Genomic DNA, 21,223 nt, shown 5'->3' with positions numbered 1-21,223 from the left:
AAAAAAAAAAAAAAAAAAAAAAAAAAAAAAAAAAAAAAAAAGAAACTGATGCAAGCAGCAGGAGGGCCAGACATGTAGAGAGACAGGCTCCTGATGCTATTGTTTGAGCATCTATATCCAACCATGTCTCAAGCTAATGGCAGCCAGTAAAATTTCTTCTTCTTTCTTTTTTTTTTATCAACAGTTTCACAATGATTCTTTTATTCCTTGCCTCTGAAAAAGTTCTGAGCAAACAATATTAGGAGAAAATACCACAAGCTTGAGAGTTTAAACACAAGGTTGAGTATGTAAAAGCAATTTAATGTAAAATATTCAAGTAACTGGGACAAAGGTGGTTTCTTTACTTACTTGAATAATTAAATCTTTCACTTTGCTCTTGGGAATCTATCAGCTAAAATCTCTGAGGGGGTATACTGATCTTTTCCTACTATATAATTTCAAAGTCTTCTACAATATTTATATAACATAATCTCAAGATGAAAATAATGTATCTAAGCGAAGAGTCGAGATATAAAAAGAAGAAAATATTTCAATACTGCTTTTAAGTGTATAAAACAGATTTATGATGATGGAAAAGAAAAATGGCTGAGGCTCCATAATAAGGAAATTGCAGCCATAAAAACAGTCATGGTTAAATCTCCAGGAAGATTTGCCAGAGTGAAATTCTAAGGAAAATTTCTAGCTCTCTCTCTACATTTATATTATTTCCATTAGCTTTAAAAGTGGGACCATAAAAACAAAGTTATAGAAAAAAAGATTCCAATAGGAGATTTCTGATGACATTTAAAGTACTGTATTTATAAACACTCATTACTTCTGAAGTCATATTACATTATATCACACAATATTAATCAGATATTTGTAAGCACCCATTACATGCCATGCACTAGTTTATACTGAGAATTTCTGCCTACAAAGGGTGCATAGTCCATTGATTTAGAGACAGTAGGATAAACTCTATAATCTAAATCTGTAACCTAAATAGAAAAGTGAATGTAACAACAGGGTTGCTCAGAAAGCAAATCTTAAAATGTGTTTTGCTCAATGTTTGATTCTTTCACCTAAAGATTTAACACTGTTAGCCTAAGTTGACTTTAGAAAGATAGAACAATACACCGTTTCAAAATTTCTTTCTAATGCAACCAGATAGTATTTTGGCAATGATTTTTAACAGTGAGTCAAGGGCACAAAGGAATCTTCAGGACTTTTGACATGTCCACATTTAAATGATCCATATATTTTTTAAAAATATATGATGCTTATTTGAGCTTAATAACATGTTTTTATAACATTCTTCCCAAGAGCTCACGAGATAGTGGGGCTTCAGGGTGAGATGTGTCTGGGCCTTGCCATTTTCATACCCTCTGAGTCTGAGAGTCAGTTTTTTCTTCCACACTTTGTGGGCTGGCCAAGAGGTTAGAGATAGATTTTGAGAGACGCTGGCATTTCGTTTCTGCAGCACATCCTGGCGTTGATAAACACAGCTTCTATGTATCCTGAGTTGTGTTTTAGCCAGTTTTTACCTGCCCTCAACAAAAATGAGGAAGTGGACCAGTGCCCAGGGTGAGACCACTCCATACACCTGTTGACTGCTTCTTCACCTTCCTGTTCCTATAGACAGTTGAAATAGAGTCACTCCGTATTTCCCACCCTTTGGCCATCTTGTGGTTTTCCTGTTTCAAGCTCTTGAAATCCTTAAGTTGTCCTTCAAGATGAGACAGGCCATGGCAAGGGCCTCCCATATTGAGGAAGGAAAGCAAATAGGAACCATTACTTTACCTCTTTAAATGAGTAAGCCCTTATCTCCACTGAGATTCAGGAAGTAAAGATGCAAGAAGCCCAGGGAAATCTGAAATCTGAATTTCAGAGAAACACTGAATATATATATTTTTTAGTTTAAGTAAGTACCCTAAAGGTATTTTACAGGATAGTTCTATTTGTACACAATCAGAGAATAATAAGGGCATAATCATTTTCTTCCCAACAGTACTCAGATTAAAAAGATTCCAATGAAACCTAGTTATCTTTGAGGTAGAACAGATTTTTAAGATTTCTGTAGCACATATATATTGCAAACAACATATAATTTTTTTTTTTGCTGCTATATATCTAAAACACGCTGTTATAAAAGTGATTACCAGGTGGCCTCTCTCCCGTGGCGCTGTGGGGTTCTCGTCTCCTCAGCCAGAGCTGGGGGCCAAGATTAGTCTTTGAGGTCCTCGTCAGGGCTGCTGGGAGCCTGGTAGTCTTGTTTTCCTACCTCAGACATGAGTGGCTGGGAGCCCTTTGGTCACTTCCAGGCATCCCAACTCCACAGGACCACCAGGGCCCCCTGTGGCAGCCCTAGGCAGGGGGCCTCTGGCTTTCCTTGGCACTGCCAGTACTGACCTGCTCTTGGCCAAAGTTGGCCCCAAAGTAGTGCAGCCCCTAGAGGCAGGAAGTACGTGCACCCAGCACAGTTGCCACAGAGATGCCAAGTGAAGGCCGCACACCTCTGGCCCCAGCACCTGTACTAGGAAGGGGGCTGTCCTGGGGACGCACCATCATGGAAGAGGGAGTACTTGCAGGAGGGGGCAGTGAGAGACCACCTTTATTGGGGGAAAACTCCCAAACTGTCAGCATGTGCCGAGGGGCAGCTCAGTCCACCACTCATGGCCACGCCTCTGGCCCAGGGTTCCCTACAGGCTGGCAAGGCAAGGCCTAGTGAGGAAGAGCCGAGAGTGGGTGCTGGAGAAGAAGGAGCGCCGCAGACGTCAGGGCAAGGAAGTCCGACCCGACACTCAGTACACCGGCCGCAAGCGCAAGCCGCGCTTCTAAGTGGCGGCCACCTCTGGACAGCTCCGACCCATCATGGGAGCCGCCAGCTCAGCTCTCGCCCCCAGGAAGTTTTCTATTTTGAAGTGATTACTTCTGCAGTTGACAACATAGTATTTTAGAAAAGTTCTAAAATTATTTTCACTAAACAAGTTATAAGGATTTCTTGTTTTGTTCTAAAAGCAATAAACCACTTTGCGTAGAAAAAAAAAAAAAAGTGATTACCAGGGTAATCTGTTCCTGACAGGTGGTTTCAAATATCATGTAAAGGTCTAGCAAAGTCTTTAACTCAAAAGTTCTACTGTAGAAACCAGCCTATACATGGCATGAAATTTCTGAAACATAAAAAGTGCTCCTAGATTTGGACATTTTATTTATTATAAGATTCAAATATAAACAGCTACAGAAGAAAACAAGTTAAGTGTGGCATTAGAATAATTTCCATGTGTTAAGATTAAGATTTTCTAGAATCTGCCTAAAACACTATTTCTTAATTATTATACAAATGCGTCTTTGGAAGAGAGAGAGTACTTTTATTCAGATTCTTATCCAGTATTGCATTCTTTTTTCTAATAATCATTTTAAAAGTTGAAAACGACTGAATCTTCACATAAGAAAATGCCAGTTGTGCATTTTCCAGTTATGATACATGATTGAGATCATTGTTCAACCCTGATACAAGAGTCAAGATAAAAAGAACAGGATGCCATTATGTTCTCAAGATCATCACTCATAAATTCATAATCTATTAACAAACATCTTTGTCCTTTCAAGAATGGTGGAAAGTACCCAACTCTGGGAAAGAAGAAGAAATGCACATTTGTTTTACCATTGTGCATATTATAAAAAATACTGTTCAGAAAATTCATTGAACTGTCAGAGCCTTGATTGACAGGACAAGCATTTGTCCCATTAATAAACTGTAGGTCAGAAATGAATGTTTTGTTGCCCTTGTAAATGTGAAGGTTGAACCTCCCCACTCTTAAGGAAGTGCTAAAATGCTTGTAATTGAAAGTATTATTTCATGTTTTTCAGTCTAATGGATGAATGTAATTTTATAAGTTGGACTGAGTAGAAATGCTACCAGAGTGTTCAATTACTACAGGAGCAACAAATAGTGTAAACCCACAAATCTCACTTGAGATGCATCTATATATGCCAGTTAAAATAATCGTGTAACCTTTTCTCATGGCATTCAAATGCAGGGCTTTAAGAAGATAAACCTGACTGAATAGTCAGAATGTGAAATGCTAAAGGAGACAAGTTGGGGAGGAAACTGGCACATTACTCACTAATGAATCAGACATTCCCTGCTCAGGGGCTGCATTGTGCTCCGCAGAAGGCAAGCTACAATTCCAAATGGGAGAGGTGTGCTCAGTAAGGGGTTGACCAATTTCTCTGGCTTTACCAAAAGCAGAAATCAAATGGCCATGGGGGAATGCCAGCAGTGAGTGGGTCCCATTCTTAGGGTGGCAGTCATATAAAGAAAGTGAAACCAACCTCTGGGGAAGAGAGTAAGGGGAGAGGCATAAGGGTGGCCAGAGGCCAGACTCCAGAGGCCTTGAAACGTGGAGTGGTCCAATGGGTGGGCGGGGTGTCTCCTTGCACCAGCATTTTTGCTTAATTCTGATTTTTATTTTGCTCACGCCTAAGGACCTAAGGACATTTTTTTTTTTTTTTGAAAGTCAATGCTATCAAGTCAAAGTGGAATGAACTAGGCTCTCTTTTTGAAGGCAAATTTTGTCAACAAGACATTTTCATTTTCAAGCAAAGTAGAAGAGAACTGTTAAGAGGTCAGAAAAATATGAATGGAAGGAACTCACAAATCTGGCCATGTTTGTTGAGGCGAGGACTTCTTGGATGAACATAATGCAATTATGTTTGAAGAAAATTTAAAAGCATATCAACAGCATTGTGTTGAGATCAATGTGTCATCAGAAAATAAGAAGCAGTCAATACCTAGATTGTTGGGAAAAAATTTTCTACAAAATTTTAAATACTTTTAAATAAACAGAGAATGCCAAGAAAACCGATTCTCATGAAAATATGACAGTACAGAAAAATAAGTACAGAATCCAATTTCTAAAACTCAGTGAACACTCTGGATTCTTAAAAAAAATCAATAAACTAAAAGGTTAGCACAACTTAAAAACAACTGTGCTCAGCACTGCATTTATAATAACTGATCAATTTTTTATTTGGAATAACTGATCATTTTTTTTTTTTTTTAATTTGGTACCAGGGATTGAACCCAGGGGCACTTAACCACTGAACCATATCCCCAGCTGCCCCACTCCTCTGCCCCCTTTTGAGACAGGATTCCATTAAATTGCTTAGGGTTTTTGTTAAGTTGCTGAGGTTGGCTTTGAATTTGTAATCCTTCTGTCTCAGTCTGCCAAGCCACTGATATTATATTTGTATGCCACTGTGACCGGCACAACTGATGAATTTAAGGAAAAATTAATCAGGACAGGACAGTTTGTGTGTATGTGTGCTTGGGAACAGAGGTTCAAAGAGAAACAGGAAGGGCAAAGAAAGGGCAAGTCATTAAAAAAAGAAAAAAATAACTTTTCCAACGAATCTAGGTATTGACTGTGAATCTCTACCTCCAGCTCACCACCCTCCCAGGGTGTCCTGAGGATGTCACTGTAGGAGCACACAGGGAAGAAGAGCTAATTGTGCAGATAGAGAAGGGGTAGGAGGAGAATTTCAGAAAGGAGATATGGCTTGAGCTCAGCCCTGCAGGGGCATTGGAGTGGCTCAGCATGGGTCCTTTGGGCAGAGCAGAACTTTACACAGGCACATGGAGGCGGGGGCGCAATGTGCAAGGGTGCCTATGAGCTAAAACTCACATAGAGGCTGTGTGAGATGGGTTGGCAGTGGATGAAGCTGGAATGGAAGGTTAGCCTGGGGCCACATCAAAGATGTATCCTGTTTGCGGTGGGGGGGTGGGGGTCTCTCTGTATTTTATCTATGGAGGGAGTTACTGGAAGGTATTAAGCAGGAGACAGAAATCAGCATATATATCCCTTTGGGTAACAATCTACATGGATTGAGGTGGGAAGGAACTACAGGCCAGAAGACACTCCAGAGATCATTGCATCTGTCCAGGCATGAGGATGGAGACAGAGAGCAAAATGAATATGTCTGGATCTGTGTGTTCATATTACATCTGCGTCCAGAAATCCATCTTGTTATGGTTTAGATATTAGGTGTTCCCCAAAAGCTCATATATGAGACAATGCAACAATCCCCTGATGGGGATTAACTGAGTGGTAACTGAAGGCAGGTAGGGTGTGGCTGGAGGAGGTGGGCACCAGGGGTATGTCCTTGGGACATATATTTTGTATCTGGTGAGTGGAATTTCTCTTTTGTGAGCTGCTTTCCTCTGTCATACTCTTCCTCCATGATTTTCTGCCTCACCTCAAGCCCTGAGGGATGGAGCCAGCTGTCTATGGACTGAGACCTCTGAAACAGTAAGCCCCAAATAAACTTTTTCTCCTCTAAAATTGTTCTTTCAGGTCTTTTAGTCACAGAAGCAAAAAAAGCCTGAGTAAAACAGATCTCTTCAGCAGCACTTCTATCACCAGTCTAGTTTCCAATATATTCTTTCTTGTCCCTTGTTCAAAGCACACAAATTTCTGTGTCTCTATAATTCCCTGACTGTCCAGTAGTGAATTCCTTGTCGCCAACCTCACTGAGAAGCAGTATACTAGCAGCCTGACTCATGAGCTACTGAGCACCCGGAAAGTGCATCCTTCCTCTAATCTGCCATTTTTGATCCCCTCTCTAAAAGCTACTTAAGATTACATTCAGTAAGTATTTATTGAGGCCTTACTATGTGCCAGGTGTTTGGGAAACATCACTAAACAAAACGAACACATCTGTTCCTTGTGGAACATACTTGCTAACAGGGGGATCCAGACAACAAGTAATTAAAAATAAGTCAATTGCATAGTAGTGGATTAGAAGTTGATAAGCTTTATGGGGGAACGAAAGTAGAGTTGGGGGAATCAGGAGTGCCTGAAGGGAGAGGGGAAGCAGTCTATAATGTTTAAAACTGGGAAGGTGGCTTCTGAGAAAAGTGTTGTGGGAGGGAAGGATTCAGCCATCGGAGATATGAGAAGATATTTCTGGGAAGAGGCAAGAAAATGGGAGCAAGCCTGGTTTGTCTGAGGCTTGGAGAACAGTCAACCTGGAACTTGGTGACTGTTTGAGTCAGCTTTTTAACTGCTGTGACCAAAACACCTGACAAAAATAATTAGAGGATGAAAAGTTTACTTTGGGCTCACAGTTTCAGAGGCCTCAGTCCACAGATGACTGACTCCATTACTCTGGGCCCACGGTATAGCAGAACATCATGGCAGGAGAGTGTGGCAAAGGAAAGCAACTCAGGACATGGAACCAGAAAGGAGATCGAGGAGTGTGGGAGGGAGATGGGAGGGAGAGAGGAAGAGAGAGGGAGAGAGAAATAGCTCCCTTGACCACAGACAAAATATAAACCCAAAGGGTGCGCCCCTATTGATCCACCTCCTCCAGCCACACCCTACCTGCCTACAGTTACCACCCAGTTAATCACTACCAGGGGATTAATGAACTGATTAGGTTAAGGCTCTCATAACCCAATCAGTTCGCCTCTAAACTTTCTTGCATTGTCTCACACATGAGCTTTTGGGGGACACCTAATATCTAAACCCTAATAGTGACTGACAGGTGACATCAGAGAGGACAAAGAATCACAGTGTATAGGGCCCTATAAGCCACTATGAGATTCAGGCTTTTACTGTAGAAAATGGGGAGTCCATGCAGAGCACTAAGGAAGGGAAAGACTATTTGAATGGAATCACCTTGGCCATGTGTGAGATAGACTGCTGGTGGCAGTGTAGAAATAATGAGGCCAGCTGGCAGACTTCTAAGGCAGCCCAGGTGAGCAGTGGTCATGGCCTGAGACAAGGGAGCGGTGATTGATGAGTACTGGCTGACTTCTGATTATATTTTGAAGACAGAGCTAATAGGATTTTCTGATGACTTGGATACAAGGAGTGGCGGCGGGGGAGTGGGAAGGAAACAAGAATACTCCAAAGATTTTGGATTTCATAACAGGAAGAATGACTTTGCCAGTTATTGGCATGGAGAAGCTGGTGGATGAAGCAATGAGTAGGCATTGAGAAAACCAAGGGCATGATGGGCTGAGACCAGTTTGATTTTCTTTACTGTTGAGATGCTGTTTTAGTAGCCAGGTGGAGATGCTGGCAGGGAGTGGGAACCTTTCTGGTTCCGTGTCTTGAAGAATACCTGGTCTAGTGATTTAAATTAAAAAAACTGTCAACATATAGATGATGAAAAGTCCTGTGACTGGATGAGGCCACCAGAGAAAAGAGTGTGGAGAATGAAAGATGAGAACTCAGTTCTGGGGCCACCAAAGCTATCAGACTGAGAAGAAGAGGATGAGACAAAGAAGGAGCCACTGGATATCCTTGTGACAGCTCTGTCTACAATTGCGAAACCTGCTCTTCTACTCGTATCCTACCTCAGTGCCTGTTGTGGTTTGAATCTGGAATGTCCTCCAAAGTTTCATGTGTTCAGAGCTGGGATTTTGGCGAAGTGATTGCATCATGAGAACTCTGACCTCCCAGGTAGATTAATCCACTGATGGCTGAATGAACTACTGGAAGGCAGAACTAGTTGGAGGAAAGCCACTGGGGTCACGCCTAAAAAGGGTTTATCTTCTCTCCAGGCCCTTTCTCTCTCTCTTTCTCTCTGCTTACCAGTGGCTGTTATGAACTAATCAGCTTTCCTCTGCCACCTCCTTCTGCCATGATGTTCTGCCTCACCTCAGTCCCAGAGTAATGGTGATAATCAACCATGGACCGAATCTTCGACAACCATAAGTCAAAGTAAATCTTTTCCTTTTAGTTCTTCATGTTAGGTATTTTGGCTACAGTGACAAAAAGCCAACTCCTGCAATGCTTAACGTTTCTCAAATTCCCAGGATATCTTCCATGACTCCCATTCCAGGTGTTTGAGATCTGTCCATTTTCTTCCCTTTTCAGCATTCAAGGCAGTGTCACTTCGGTCAACAACTTAACTGGTCTTCCTTCTCTACTCTTGCCTTGATAATCTGTTCCCCAATGTATAAGAGATATTTTTCTAAATTGACAATATATGTCTTTCTCTACAAAACAAAAGGTCAATTCCTGAGCAGAGCTGAAAAGTCATGCATGACTCAGCTTCTGTCTGACTCTCCAATCTTACCTCTTACCATTGCCCTACTAGTCACCCTGCCCTCTTCCAGTTCTTGAAGAAAGACACATGCTCTCATAACTCTAGATGTCAACACATGGGGATCAATTGTTATGGAACACTTTTGTCTTCAATTTTACCTGGATAACCCTCCGTCTCTTTCAAGTTTCACCTTAGGTAGCACTTCTTCTCGGAAGGCTTCTCTGATCTATTCTCATCTTCTAGTATGGGAATGAGAACACTCTCATGTGCTTATATATCACATCTGCCTTCTCCTGATCTAGCCTGTCTTGCTGTAATTTATTTATCTGTCTCCTACTAGACCATGAGCTCCAGTTTTAGCCCCCATGTTACTGCCATTACATGGCACTTGGTAAGCATTTGTCAAATGAAGAGGTAACAGAATGAATTCACATGTGAAAGAATGATCTTGAACAAAAATTTTGGCAATATAAATTGAAAAAGAAGACTAGATTAGAAAGACATTAGAGAGGAAAAAAAATGTATGTGTCAATGATTCAACATGGATTTGGACCATAGGAGAGACTGAGATGTTGAGGAAGGCTCAAAAATGTCTGTATAGGGTATCGTAAACAAAGGTAAGGAAAATAGGAAGTGGAGAGCTTGGAGACAAAAAGTAATTAGTTTAGTTAATAACTCTGAGGTATCTGTTTTAGTTATTTAAGTAGCAGTGTCTATAAAATAAATAACAACCTACCGATGGTGGTCTATGAAAAAGAGGAAGCAAAAACAGCAATGTGGGATCCACAGGTCCATTAGTGTATTTGAAGTCATTGAAGTAAGAGAGACAAACCAGGGTATGTTCAATGAGTGGAAAGGAAGAATTCAGATGGAATCTCAAGGAGATTAGAATCTGAATTAATACAAGTTGAGCATCCCTCAAATGAGAATCCAAAATCCAAAATCCTCCATAATTTGAAATCTTTTGAATGCTGAAATGCTCAAAAGTTCTGAATTTCAGAGCATTTTGGATTTGGGGATTGGGAATGTTCAATCGGTAAAGTCTATGCAAATATTTCAAAAATCTGGAAAAAATCCAAAAATATGAAACATTTCTGGTCCCAAGTATTTCAGATAAGGGAGAGTCAAACTTTATTCTAAAAGACAGAAATAAACATTTAAATACAGAGCAGTAAGAGGAAAAGTTTGAATTTTTTCCCCCCAAAACTAAAGAACTTTAAGGAAGGGAGGACTAAGATATATAGTGTGTAAATACAGTGTATTCCACAGGAGAGTCAAGTGAGACAAAAACCAATGTCCATTAGATTTAGCAATGTGGAGGATACTGGGGATTAGTGAGGAGGCTTTCTTGGATGCATGAAAGAGTCTACTTGAGTTAAACGAGTTAAGGAATGAATGGGAATAATGAAAGTAGAGAAAATAGGTTAGAAATTTATTTTCAAGATTGTTTTTTAAAAGGATAAAGAGAAATACGAGTGACTACTTGCCTTACATTTGTGTTTTATTTATTTCTTGAAGCAGCAGCAAATTGAGTAAAAGAGCTAATGAGTAATGAAAGGTGAAGGAATCTTGAAAGCTGGAAAGGGTACACAGAGAGGGCTGGATAGATGGAGCAAAGTGACCAAAGATGTGGGGGAAAACGGAACCAGGGCAACAGGTTGAAAAGCCCATTTCAATCTTTAAGATGGAAGCAAGGAGGTAATAATGGGTGACACGGAAACCATGTGAGCTTCTGTTACTCTCTAAATACGAGAGGAAATCTTACACTGCAAATAAAGGGAGCCAAAGACATCCATGAGCTTTGGAAAATGGTGAGTGTCTGCCATCACTACAGTGAGTCTGGGGGAAAATGGGACTAGACACAAGAAACCCGATTTGCTAGTAAGAGAAGTGAATGCAGTGGATTGGTTCAAGTAACTAAAACAGGAACAAAAATTGACTTAAACAATCCTTATCTGAATGCACAGTGCCATTCCCATTATGTGTGTACACAGTCAGCTAAGTCTTAGGTACTAAATGGTTATACGGTTATGATCTAGGTAGTAAATTCCTTGTAATGTTTACATAATTCATCAGATCTATGGGCCTTTATTAACAGGAAATGCCAGCATTTGATTATTTTTATTTCAAAACCAGCTTTATTGAAATCTGAAAGGAACAACTTCAAGGAAAAGAAAATATATTGAAACAGATACTCTTCTCTCAATAATGCCAACAGTCTAAAGATGTTTAAGAAATTAATTAGATATAATGATCATTTATCTCTGAAAATTAAAACCCCATTTAGGAATTGTGGGAGAGCCTTTGTCCTGAATACCAGTCTAGTTATTCATTTAGAATCTTTAATAACATTTGGAAAGTAATTAATCAACTTATGACATAGATTCAAGGGCTGTCACCTTTCATTGTCATTAATGAAACTGTCTGGAGTTTTATCTGCACTTTTCTGGTGATTTAAAGAACTTTTTTTTTTTTTTTTTTTTTTGGTAAGCTCTTTGAAGACCAGAAGAAAATCTAAAATCATTGGGCCTTGATGTACAGATTTCAATGAACAATCCAAGTAATGTGTTAATGAGACTAAAATAAAATTTAGAAGTCTCTTAATTTTGACAAGATGGAAAGAGAATTTTTGAAAAGTCCAAAATGCATATTCATTTCTGTTAGAAGGAAACTTTTTTTTTTTTTTTTCCTGTCAACAATCTCTGCTTTGGCTGCTTCTTTATGTCATTCAAGAAAACTTTAAAATTGTACTATTTGATGCTCATTTAAAGACAACAATAATAGCTCAGGTAATATTTTAAGCTCAAAGGTTCACCCAGGTCCAAAATGGATTTTGTTTGTTTGTGGTCCTAACTAGATAGTGGTTAGCCCGTGGGCTCTCTCTGGACAGTAGTCTCTGGCTGCAATGGGAGGAATTCTTCCTGAATGTGAAGCCACAGTTAGCTGACAGCTGCTCACCTAAGGGGGCTTTAAAAAGTCAGTGAGAGAAGGCAGACCCTGATATGAGCTTTCCTTCAGACTTTAGATAACCATCTGCATCTGCGTTTAGAATATGTAATTCCCATATATGCTTTGGCTTGAACTTTGTATAGTCAAAGCCCAAAGAAATGGCTTCAAGATAATATCTTCAAGGAATGTTAGTTCACATCCCCAGCAGGTGATATTACAATGGAAACTGATTATAGATATGATGTTTATGGGTCATAAGTTTTGATCCCTGCAGTAATTAATACATCATAATGAGGAAATATACCAAAAAGATTTCAGTCATGAAAATGACGTAAAACATTTATAAACTTGTTGATTTTTCTTTTAATATTATGACTTCCTTATATTAAAGATGTAATTTTATATGGAGTCTGTGAAAGTAGATAATAGAGTACTTGGGATACGCCACTGACAGTCAGCTGTTTATGCTTCTGTTTGTACTCATGCTATTCTTACTAGTAGCTAAGGGGTAGGACACACTACAAGGTCTGATTTAGGACTGAAAAGACCAAATTAATCAACTTTGTGCTACTACAATGAAATACCAGAAGCGGCTAACTTCATAGAGAAAGGTTGACTTAGCTCACAGTTTTGGGTTCAAGGGCAGGGTGCCTGCACTGTCTCACTTCTGGCAAGACCTCATGGTGAATAGTGTCACAGTAAGTGCTCACACAAGAAGCCAGGAGCCTGAGACCCTGGAGTCCCACAATCCCTTCTGAGGGCATGATTCCGCATCATATGGACCTCCTACTACAACCCACCTCTTAATGGTGCACCACTGTTTCCCAATACCACCACCCTGGGACCAAGTACACTACTCATGAATTTGGGGGAAAACAAACCACAGAATAGATGACAGTGTATCTTCTCCCAGAATCCAGCCACATAAGACAGAAGTAGAGGGCAAGCTTAGACTTTGCTTACCATGTGCCCTATCATTTTTCTGTGAGTTTCTCCTTATTTCCCATTTTAACCTGTCTCTTTCCCATTTAGAAGACAGGCTGTCTGGTTCACTTGCAACACTACTCATGACTTAGAATGTACCCATGCCCTTGACCCTTCATGTCTTCACCCACTATTAACCCTTTATGTCATCAACCCAATACCTCATCAAAACCTCCAGGTCCTCTCCTTTATCATCTATTTTTAATATCTGTGGTATGAGAGTAATTATGAAAAATGTTCTTAAAATTGAAATACCTCTTCCCAAATGTACAAATAAAGAGGTATTTGTTCATTTATTGAGGCATGAGATCTTTTAATTGGATTTTAAAAAAATCTTCTAAATGTGAATGTGTACACATTGATACATGATTATTACTGGTAGTTTCAGCCAACCATAGAAATAAAAATTAAGATGTCTACACTGTACAAATAAGTTACTCCCTTATATAGTTCCATGTGTAATGAAATGTCAGAACAAGCTTTAATGATGATGTATGTATTGCATAAACCTTCAGGGTCAACGAAGGAAGTCTGCTTAAAGACCATAACGATGTAATCTACCCTTCCCCCCACCTCATACAAACCATAAGAAATTGCCAAATTCTGTCAACTCACATGTCACACAAAAACAACACACTTTTGATCAGGAAAGGTTTTCTGAAGATATGTGATGAGCAAGAAAGATCTCAATACCCATGTTTCGGTCCCAAGCAGCCCTGCACTCTGATCACCTGCATTTCAACTGCTCTCAAAGCTACCTGTTTTTGCTCAGTCCACCAGGGAAGTCCAGTTACCAGAAAATACACACTTACTAACAGGAAATCTGACAACCGTAAGAAGGTGTTTTCCTCTGTACAATAGAGTTCAAAGATGTGTCATCCATGCAATTTGGAGCAAAACGCAACACCTTTATTATGGTTGAATACCCCTCTCTCCTCCCTGCTGTATTATGGCAACTTATGATTATAGCATTACATTTTCTGAGCCTGCTTGAACATGCATGCAAGTGACCTTCCCTTTTCTGTGCATAGCTTTCAATCAGTAAGCATGTCAAGGTGGGAGGAAGGATGACAGGAATAGCAAAAGAGGAAAAATCAATTTTCAGAAAGCATATGGTAACAACTGAATATTTAATCAAATTAGCCTAGAAATTCCTTCCTATTTTCAGCACTCTTTGCAAGGCAGTTGCTTCATGGTACAAAATGAATTTCAATAAATGTCATATATTTAGTTAGATGGCTTATTTTTAAAATTTGTTGAAACAGGTCACCAACTCACAATGTCTCGTTCCAAGACATGACAGATGGGTATTGATATTGAATAGAGAGATTGACATTAGCCGGAAGGTTCTAGGCAGAAGAAAAAGTCATTCATTTAACACCCAACAAAATATTTACTGCGTACCTACTACGTGCCAAGAAAAAAAAATTATAAATATTTGGGCTTTATATTGCAATAGAAAGAGGAGGTGTGTCCAAATCATTTCCTTGGTATTAGTAAGGATTCTGACTGAATACCAGAGTACACAGTCTTTAAGGGTACTTATATTTTTTCACATCACATCAAAAATGCATTAGTATTCATTCAAACATCCATGCTGTCATGGTTGCAGGATTTTATACCTAACATGGATTTTTAAAGATGCTGTTTACTGACCCTTAGCAAAACCAACTTCCTATTTTTTTTTTTTTCTGGAACAAAAAAAAAGGGGGCCTTACATGGTTTCAAAGATTTCTGAGACATCAAAGAGCTCAGAGGGACACACAGTTTATGGATAATGGCTTAAGATTTAGTGAATCAAAAACACATGGATTAAATTTCCCTTAAAAGACCCCTAGGTTTAAAACTTCAAGAAGGAAAATGCACTGGTCCCAAGCAAAGCCAACACTCATTTTTTTGTTTCTAATTTTTAAAGTGAGTTTGAGTTGCTTTTGGACCCAAAACTTGGTTGACTTTTTCTCTCCCACATGAATTGGCCCCAAAGGACTTGACCTACCTCTGTTAAACAAATTTACTCCACCTCTCTCTCAGATTTGTAAAGACTACTATCATATGTTAAAATTTTCCAGCTTTAAATGTTCTTCTGGATATTTTCAATAAGATATTAAAAATTAAAAATCGTCCTTGGTCTTATCCAACAATTTGGATAATCCCTTCCCCCCACCTCCGATAAGCCATAAGAAATTGCCAAATTCTGTCAACTCACATGTCACATGAAAACAACACACTTTTGATCAGGAGAGGTTTTCTGAGGATATGTGATGAGCAAGAAAGATCTCAATACCAATGTTTCTTTTCTTTCTTTCTTTTACATTCAACTTCAAAATTGGACCTGAGATTCTAGGTACCGTCTCAGATTTCCAACTACTGGGGAACATAAGATCATTTCAAAACAGGAAAAGGGCACTGATCTTAGTTTGTGCACCATTTCATGACATTATTATATTTGCATTTAAAATAGTAGGAAGAAATACAGTACATAATCTTCCTTTCTAACACAATGGCCTTCCAAAGGCAGCTAGCCCAGGCATTTCACCGAGTTTTTTAGGACTAAAGAAACAAGTTAGTGCATAACCTGTGAGCTTTTATTCCTTTGGAAAAAATAGATTGCAACACTGATCTGATTGCTTTTAAAGGGCACACAAAACCAGCAAGGCGGTGCAAGTTTTGAATTTCAATGGCAGAGGAATAACAACAGGCAAAGTTCTGTCAGATTTAAAAAAAAAAAAAAAGCCAATATTCCAATGTGAGGTTTTATCCTGAATGAGAGAACTTGGGAATTAAGTTCATATATAAAGTTAGGATGGATTCAGATTTCAGAGAATGACTATTTCAGTTTAAGAATAAAACAACTAGACTATTCTTTACTTTAGAAATACACCTACTTGATGCACAATATGTGGGTTGATAAGTTGAGAAAATAAGTATGTAACAATAGGTGATCAATTATAAAATATTTTTTTTTAATTGCTTGATTTACAAGGGAAAATTTTGAGAATTATAAAAAATAAAATATTTTTCAGAAGTGGTTATGGGGCTCTGGCTGTGCCCGATGCGGAATCCTACAGGACCCAAAGGTTCCACAGGGGACAACTTGGCAGACATAGTGAGGAACCAGAGTGTGTACCTGGAACCCCCAGGGGCCAAATATGGCCTGCAGACTTTCTGTCTCTTTAGGCCTTAGAGTGTTTTAAAGACACTGAATCAACATTTTAAAACTGGGAGATGTTTAGCTTCTTTTGAAAATTTGAAAGATGCCAAGTACCGCTTGGGCCTGGGCCTCTCATCCTGAGCCTTAAGGTGACTCTCATGATGCCAAATGGTGACTGTCCCCTCAGGTAAGGCGTTTTCCAAGCAATAACTAGCTCCTAGTGAAACGGTTAGTTTTGCTCGTTTAAGTTACCTATTTCCAAATCTTCATTCAGGACATAGGTCATAACAGAGGGAGGAGGAAAGGAGGAAGAAAATCAAACGTGGTTCCTTAACACTGGAAAGGCAAGAGAAGAGAAGGAAAAGAGAAGTGCACAGCACAGAGGCTGCACAACATCAGCAATCGCCTCCTTTCCTGTCTCTAGGTTCATACTTTGGAAAGGATCGGCAACAAAGGCCGTGGACTAGGTTCACAGTATAGAAAATAAGGAGGTCCAAATGGACCAATATCTCTGATGGAACATGGCTCAGGGGAATGTAGAGAAATGCTGTACATTTCTTTCCATACCTCATAAACCAAGAGGTATGGGTCGCCCCTCTATTTTCATCTTTGAAACTGTAACTGTGGTGGACATTGTCCAGATTCCCCAGCCCCTAAAACCAGAGACTCTGTGAACAGCTGTGCAAGCTGTTCACTGCATGATTCCAGGAAAAAAAAAAAAAAAAAACAAGATGAGAAGGGAACTCTTGAGGAGTGCTACCAATATTTACATGACTCACCCCCATCTCCATAGGTTCTAGCTCAAACCTTTGATGTGAGGCCTTCCCTGACCTCGCTACTGAATTTTTCTATCACCACCCTACCCCCTCTTAAGCTTTGATGGTGTCTATTCTCCTTCACCACTTTATTCTGCCATGCAGCTCTTATCACTACCTAACATGTAACACATTTGACTTGCATGTTTATTGCTCACTTGCCTCAACAGAAGAGAGCATCATGAGGTCAGAAGTTGTTTTTCTGCTTTATTCTCTACTAAAACACCGATATCTAGAACTAAGCCTAGTAGGTGCTCAACAAATCATTCTGCATGAATGACTTAAATCCTCAATCACATTTTCAGAGTATAAGAACCTGACTCTCATTAGAACTGGTAATTCTCTAACCACATTTCCTTCATTATATTACAAGAAACATTTTAAAGTTCTATCACCCATTATATAATGTATATGTCCCAGAGTCTTTAGCTGATTTCTGGGAGGCCTATAGCTACATAATTTATCACAGATTTAAAAATCAACAAGAGTAACCTGCATAAACACACTTGCACATACTTACACAATCACAGGAAGAAATGCATATGCCTTTGTGTGTGATTGCAAAGTTAACTGTTCCCCATTTCACAGTGCTCACACCTCCTGCTATAATGCCACATGTGTGATTTTTCTCTCAATTATATTTTACAGCTTATAAAAACACTTTCTTCATTTTTTCCCTTGAAAAGCAAAAGTAGTCAGATTTTACTGGATGTTTTTATTGAAACAAAACCCAAGGGGAATATTTTAAACTGTTTAACACAGCTGAAGAGATATCTGAGAATGAGCTCTCTGATGAAAGTGCAGATTACAAAATTACTCACAGCTTTTAATCTGATAACAGGAGAACACCCCACACATATGAATGAGGCCTTTACTTGGTATGTCCTACTACAAAAAGAGAAAAGGAGAAATAGAGATAGAGAGGGAGGAGATGAGAAAAACTTCAGGAAATGTTAGATTCATCATCTATCACTAACTTACAGATTCCATCCGATAAACTCGTTGGAAAAATTTCTCCAAGAGTGAGCCTGGCTTGATGACTTGGGTATGTGGTGCTATTGAGAGGATGGGGTTGGGCTCAAGTTCAGTTTCCTTGACTATTATATGGGACTATTAAGCTATTAATATCAGTCATACCCAGCTCCCAGTATCAGAAAGATGATACATGAAGAAGCTGCTTGAAAAATTTAAAGTCTTTAAACTCAAATCTTTTTAAAAAATATATTTATTTTTTAGTTGTAGTTGGACACAACATCCTTGTTTTATTTATTTATTTTTATGTGATGCTGAGGATTGAACCCAAGGCCTCGCATACGCTAGGCAAGCATTCTACTGCTGAGCCACAATCCCAAGCCTAGACTCAAATCTTTTGATTTTTAAAAAATTCTGTTACTTAGTAGCAAATGGGAATATTCTTACTGTCTTTCTCATATAATGTCCCCTTAAAGATTATATGGATTTGCACTCCATTTTATGTATGTGATGCCTGTCTGCATAACTAGATTGTAAACCCTTCAGGGGCAGATGGGCAGATCATTCATTATTTCCTTTAAAGAAAAAATACTCCTAGTACCCAGCACATATGATACTCAAAGTAAAGTTCAGTTATTTTTGGTGAGGCAAATGTGGGCCTGGCAGCAACTCGGTGTCTGTTAAGAACAGAGAATCAAAGTAATCCTGAATTGACATTAGTCAGCGTACCTATCATTTATTACTAAGAGCTGACTATTTATTTTGCACTGAGAAAAGCCTATGCAGAAAACTCTGCCCTGAGGGCTTGGTGTCAAATACATGAGTTCCAACATACATCAGCCAAGAAAAAGAAACAAATTCCCTGGCATTTAAGTTTCTGCATGTATTTTCTCCCCCTAAGTGAGCACAATAAGAAAACTAGGCGTCCCATGAACAAACATAGTAAACCAAGGGAAATCTCAGGGACGGGGAAAAGAAAGCATAGATGGCTCTGATGAGAATCACTAAATGTAATGACAGTAAAGAAGAAACCAGGAAACTGGAATGGAGAAATGTGGACACAGAGGGTTTGGAAAGGGTTGTGACCAAGAAAAGAGAAGAGGACGAGAAGGAAGGAGCAGAGAGATGGGAGGCGATCTGAATGTGTGTGCTACCTTAAAATTGCTTTGATGTAGCCACTAGACAAAGTGGGTGTCCTGAGAGGAAAGTGTCCTTCAGAGTTATTCACTTTAAAATAACCATATTTGAGAAGAAAAGTTCACTTGGGGCTATTATACAGATTGGCAAAAGAAAAACTAGACCAATTCTATTTTGAACTATTTGTTTCTGACAACAGCTACAACAGTTGATTCTTAAAATGTATCAAGAAATCAAGCCCTCATTAAGAAGAAAATTCAAGATTACTGTAGGGTATATGCTTATAAGGTCTTAAAATGAATTAATAAATTATAGGAATTTCCTCTACTTAGAAAAATGTTATTTTTCTCTGATTGTAGGTTTAAAAGTAGTGAAAATATTAGTTTTGAGCTTTCACAGTGATTGGCCATGGTTCATCTGGTACATTTTTATCATTCAGATAAACCTCATCCTCTAATTCTGAAAGCATCAAATATAAATCCGTATTGCAAATGATCAAGAACAAAGCATCTTTGAAAAAGGAGTAGGCAACAGACGGTCTTCTATCTGTCATAAATCCCATCTTACTCAAAACAAGATATGTTTAAGTTAATAGCTATTGGCTTATGCTTTTAAGTTTGAAAACTGAACACAAATTTTAAACTACCAGTATATTTTATAGGCAATCAGACACGTTTTTTAGTACTACAAAAATTTCTTACAAATGATGTAAATATTACCTGTGTCATTCATCAGTTCAAAAAGTAAAAGACTTGCCACAAGAGACTAAAGCACCTCATCATTTTTCCTTTATGGATTTTGACGGGTTGCAAACAAAGCCCAAGAAGCTTCTAGCTGGAAAGGAAAGCTATATACCTGCAAATAATCCCAGCATCACTTACACTGTTCACATAAAAGCACAATTTATGTCCCAGTAGCAAAGAGAATCATGATGTACATCATTTTCAGATCATCTTCATGCAGCAAAAATTCATTAGTCAGCTATAATAGTTTAGCTATAAAGGAAAATAATGTTTTTCTGAATTCATTTGCATGGCAATGTGCATGTGTCTGGCTGATGGAAACCACAGAATAAATCTCCACCCAATGCTACAAAATGTGAACAGTCTTCTTAAAATTCTGTCTATATTCCCTCCTGCATTGGCTTTTCCAATCCTCTCGTATTCACGGGCCATCTTAACTTGGCAATTAAAGTATCCTGATTATTTTGCCTAAGAGAGTTGACAATATTTCATTCTGCTCAAGAGCTCCTTTGAACATAAAACTGTGATAAGGGAAAATCCACTAGGCAACTATTCATGCGTGAGCCCCAGGAACCCTTTCCAACTGCCAAATAGCAAATGGCTCTTTTTAAAACATAAGAGATATGAAACGGGAAACCACCATACTTTGGAGTAAATTCTGCATTGTACTTTTTATGGGTGCTTTCTGTATTGGGTCAACACCAGCACCAGTCGAAACAGGGACCTCTGGTTCTAATCTATTTCACTTAAGAGGTAAGGTATGATTGAAAACGATGGATCACAAGCCCTGTGTGTTTGCCAGAAATGAAGAATTCTCACCGTCCCCGAAACACCTGCCCCTTGGAAAGACCCTCACATAATACAGATAAATCAGAGCTGGGAACAAGGAAATGGCTTGGCTCAAACCTTGCCAGCTGCATCACCCTGGACAGGGTGACCGGATCCTTTCTGTGAGGGCTGAGTCAGATCACAGCCTTGAAACTTGCTGGGCCATAACAGTCATTCAGCGCCTACGGCCCCAGCGGCCCCTCTCCCGCCCAAGTCACACAGGTGACCAGAAACAACCCCTGAAAGCGACAAGTCCAATTCTAGTTCCCACCTCCCTCTGTCTACATCCCTTCTGTTTCCGAAGCCCCTAAAGTCTCTCCTACATCCTCTGGAACAGCAGTCAGGTCTCTTAGGGGAACAAAAGAAAGCAGAAGAGAGGTGGGGTGCGGGATCTGTGGGGGGCTGTAGTTTTTTACCTTGAAGTGCCCAGGAACCGGCAGAGGAGAAGTCAGCGGCGTAGGGACCACCCGCGCGCTCCGCGCCTCCCCGCCTCCTTGCAGCGGGTCAGCTGTCGCCCCGCATCTGGCTCGCGCCCTCCGCCCGGCTCCGCATCTGGTCACAAAGCTCTCGGAGCGTTGCGGGCGGCGAGGGCCTCTGGGTCACCT

At 39.5% G+C, this 21,223-nt stretch overlaps 1 protein-coding gene and 1 non-coding gene across 4 annotated transcripts in view; one reads left to right on the top strand and one right to left on the bottom strand.

Annotated features, from left to right (window-relative positions):
- Met (MET proto-oncogene, receptor tyrosine kinase) overlaps positions 1-21,223 on the bottom strand; it is a 110,814-nt gene that overhangs the window by 89,302 nt on the left and 289 nt on the right. Inside the window, exon 1 of one of the 3 annotated variants that reach the window (XM_015488271.2) lies at positions 21,035-21,223. The exons of the other annotated variants lie outside the window; for them this stretch is intronic. The gene's annotated coding sequence lies outside the window, so the exon portion shown is untranslated. The remainder of the gene's footprint in view (positions 1-21,034) is intronic. 3 annotated transcript variants of the gene reach the window in all.
- On the top strand, positions 2,144-2,271 carry LOC125611410. Its single transcript, XR_007341608.1, has one exon. It is a non-coding gene; the product is annotated as a small Cajal body-specific RNA 20 (non-coding RNA).

Source organism: Marmota marmota, unplaced genomic scaffold, assembly GCF_001458135.2.
Source record: "Marmota marmota marmota unplaced genomic scaffold, marMar, whole genome shotgun sequence".
Lineage (NCBI taxonomy): Eukaryota > Metazoa > Chordata > Mammalia > Rodentia > Sciuridae > Marmota > Marmota marmota.
Note: the sequence above shows the minus strand (reverse complement) of the source record. Positions and strands in the feature narration are given on the sequence as shown.